This window comes from Piliocolobus tephrosceles, chromosome 6 (assembly GCF_002776525.5).
Source record: "Piliocolobus tephrosceles isolate RC106 chromosome 6, ASM277652v3, whole genome shotgun sequence".
Lineage (NCBI taxonomy): Eukaryota > Metazoa > Chordata > Mammalia > Primates > Cercopithecidae > Piliocolobus > Piliocolobus tephrosceles.
In genome coordinates this window covers 145711042-145714959 of record NC_045439.1, presented here as the reverse complement: position 1 = coordinate 145714959, position 3918 = coordinate 145711042, and positions in this window count along the sequence as shown.

Here is a 3918-nt window from a genome sequence, read left to right as displayed (position 1 = left end):
GGGCAGTGAGGTAGAAGAGGGAGATGTAACAACCAACACCCTGAAAGTACTGCTTCTTCCACAGATCTTACTGCATATGCTGCCCCTTTGAACTAGCTTAGCTACCCAGCAACACCTAGCGCAAATCCAAAAGCACAGCTTAAAGAGAGCAGTGGAGCTAATACCTCTTTAAAGGCAGAAAAGCTATAGTCATTTCCCAGTACAGAAAGATGAGCAAGAAAATTACCACAATTAATAATGTGTTTGGTCTTTTTTTCAGTCTACTCTTAGAAAAAAAAAATTGTGCAGCAGCTTTGCAAAACACTGCAAAGACAAAATGTAATAACAGAATAAACCCCTCCTCTAATGCTAGGGTATGGATCTTTTCTAATGACCAGAGTTTTAAACACAAGGTTTTCAAATAATTACCTGAGCTCTTGAATCTCCATAGCCCCAGAGCTGATTCTGGGGTAAGGACTAGAGAAACATGAATTGCTATGTGTAAAAAAATGCAAGGAAATAGGATTTTGTTCCATCAAAGAACGGGGCACCAAAAAGTAAAAGAGGACGAGAAAAGAAGGGAGATAGTAAAACTAAGCATTTATGACGAGAGGCTAGAGTCGAAGGAATATAAATAGCTGAGGAAATTTCATTTTTGTTTTTATTTTTTAAGAATATTTATTTAAATACAATGCATGGGAATGCAGGTATGAATAAAAGAAAATGAAAGTTACAGGTTTTCAAGCCAGTCAAACATCCAATACCTCCATGGTTTTAGGCAAAATTATAAGGGAGGTAAAGTTTGTCATTAGCAATCTCCTTCATGCTTTTCAGTATCCCTATCCTCCAGGTAATTAGCCCCTTCATCCTGCCTGAAAGCTCTCAAAATTCTTTCCCTATCTAGACCTTCCCTTTGCAAAGTTTATTCTTCCTTCTCTTAACTATCAAAGCGTCTGCTTAGTAATATTTGGATATATCACTATATGATTGATTTGAATAATCTGATTTAAGATATGATTAAAATTTTAACTATCCTCTTAGAGAATTCGTACTTTAAAACTGGTCTCTGTTAATTCATAGTTACTAAGAGGCATGTCTTTTAATGTTTCTTGTCTTATCTATCCTCTATTGTCTCCTTGTTTCCTTTCTTTCTTTTTTTTCCTTTTTTTTTTTTTTTTTGAGTCGGAGTCTTGCTCTGTCGCCCAGGTTGGAGTGCAGTGGTGCGATCTCGGCTCACTGTAAGCTCCACCCCCCAGGTTCACACCATTCTCCTGCCTCAGCCTCCTGAGTAGCTGGGACTACAGGCGCCTGCCACCATGCCCGGCTAATTTTGTGTGTTTTTAATAGAGATGGAGTTTCACCATGTTAGCCAGGCTGGTCTTGAATTCCTGACCTCAGGTGATCCACCCTCCTCAGCCTCCCAAAGTGCTGGGATTATAGGCGTGAGCCACTGCACCCAGTGAAAATTCGCTACAAAAAATCCAAAAATTATCCAGGTGTGGTGGCATGCACCTACAGTCCCAGCTCCTCAGGAGGTATCACCTGAGCCCAAGAGGTTGAGGCTGCAATGAGCCATGATTATGCCACTGAATTCCAGCCTGAGCAATAAAGTGAGGCCCCATCTCAAAAAAAAAAAAAAAATCTTTCAGCAAAGTAAGAACAGAGGAGAAAGTCTTCAACTTGATAAAGAACATCTACAGAAAGCCTGACACTAACAACATACTTAAGGTAAGAAACTGGAAGCTTTCTTGCTAAGATCAGGAACAAGGCCAGAATGTTCCCTTTCACCACTCCTTTTCAGTATTGTACTAGAACTCTTAACTAAGGGAATAAAAGTTATATAGATTTGGACAGAAGAAATAAAAACTGTCTTTGTTCATAGAAGACCTGATTTTCTATGTAAAAATCCAAAAGAAGTGACAAAAAATAAAACCTGGAACTAATAAACAATTATAGCAAGATTGCAGGATACAAAGTTAGTATAAAAATTTCACTCACTATCCTATATGCCAGCTAAATATACCAGCAATAAACTAGTAGAATGTGAAATTAAAAGCATTGTACCATTTACGTTAGCACCACCAAAAATGAAATACTTTGATATAAATCTAATAAAATACACATATAATCTATGTGAGGGAAAATACAAAACTCTGATGGAAGAAATCAAACAGAACTAAATAAATCAAGAGATATTTCTTGTTCTTGAATAGGAAGACTTAATATTATTAAGATGTCAGTTCTTCCTGACTTTATAGATTCAATACATTCCCAATTAAAATCCCAGCTACTTGATACAGGATTCTGGGAAGATGACAAAGTAGAAGGCACCAGGAATCTGTCTCCCCACCTGACAACCATGGCACAGGTAGAATTTGTCTAATGAAACTATTTTGAAACTCTAGAGTCTACTGAAGGCTTGCAACATCCAGGAGAAGTCTTGGATGCTAAAGTGAGTTTAAATCTGGTCAAATTCAGCTCCTGAATACAATAGCAGGTAACCATCCTCCACCCTTGAGCCACTTGGCAGGCAGTTTGTGCAAGTGTTCCTAGAGCACCTTGCAAACATCTTGTGGGAACCCAGGTGGGGAAAAAGGTCCCTGTCCTTCAAATATTAGGCATCTAAGCCGTGATTGCTGATTACTGATGCTGATCATAGAGGTGCAGACAAAAAGGTTGGCTGCCATGGTTGTAGTCTGGAAAGTATTGAGTCTGAGGAACAGAAATAATAAAGATTGAAGAAAAGTGAGCCAAAGGGACCTGTGGGACACAATCAAGTGAACAAAAGTGTGTATTATGGTAATTTCAGAAAGAGGAGAGAGCGAGAGAGAGTTGGGGCAGAGAGAATATTTGAAGAAATAATGGCTGAAAACTTCCCAAATTAAATGAAAGACATGAGTATAAACATCCAAGAAGCTCAAAAAACTCTAAGATGAACTCAGAGATCCACAATGAGACACATTATAATTAAACTTTTGGAAACCAAAAACAATGACAGAATATTTAAAGAAGCAAGAGAAAAGTGACTCATCACATGTAAGGGATCCTCAATAAGATTATTAGAAGATTTCTCATCAGGACCTTTGAAGGTCAGAAGGCAGTGGGCCATTATATTCAAAGTGCTAAAAGGCAGGTGGGGGAAAGTCTGTCAACTAAGAATCCTATATTCAGCAAAACTGTCCTTCAAAAGTGAGGCAGAAATGAAGACCTTTCCAGGTGAATAAAAACTGAGGGAGCCTGTTACCACTGGACTTGCCCTGCAAGAAATGTTCAAAGTATCACTAGTGAGACAAAATAAGAAAAACACACTCAAGGGAGTCCTGCAGGATGAAATGACAGGACACTCAACAGTAACTCAAAACCATGTGAACAAATACAGATCTAAATAAAGGTAAATTTATGGGCAATTATAAAAGCTAGTATTATTATAACAATGATATGTTTTCTACATGCTTTAAAAGACTAACACTTTTTAGTATTATTGTAACTTTGGTTTACAACCCCATATTGTATTTTCTACACAGTTTAAGAGAGTAGTGCATTTAAAAGAATTATTCATTTATGGTCAGGCATGGTGGCTCATGCCTGTAATCCCAGCACTTTGGGAAGCCATGGTGGGAAAATCACTTAAGATCAGGAGTTTGAGACCAGCTTGGCCAATGTGGTGAAACCCCATCTCTACTAAAAATACAAAAATTAGGCAGGCGTGGTGGTAGGCACCTATAATCCCAGCTACATGGGAGGCTGAGGTGGGAGAATCACTTGAACCCGGGAGGCAGAGGTTGCAGTGAGCTGAGATTGCACCACTGCACTCCGGCCTGAGTGACAGAGTGAGACTCTACTAAAAAAAAAAAAAAAAAAAAAAGGCTTGTTAGTTTATATAGTTTATACACATCTGTAAAATGCAATTTTTTTTTTTTTTTTTTTTTTTTTTTTTTT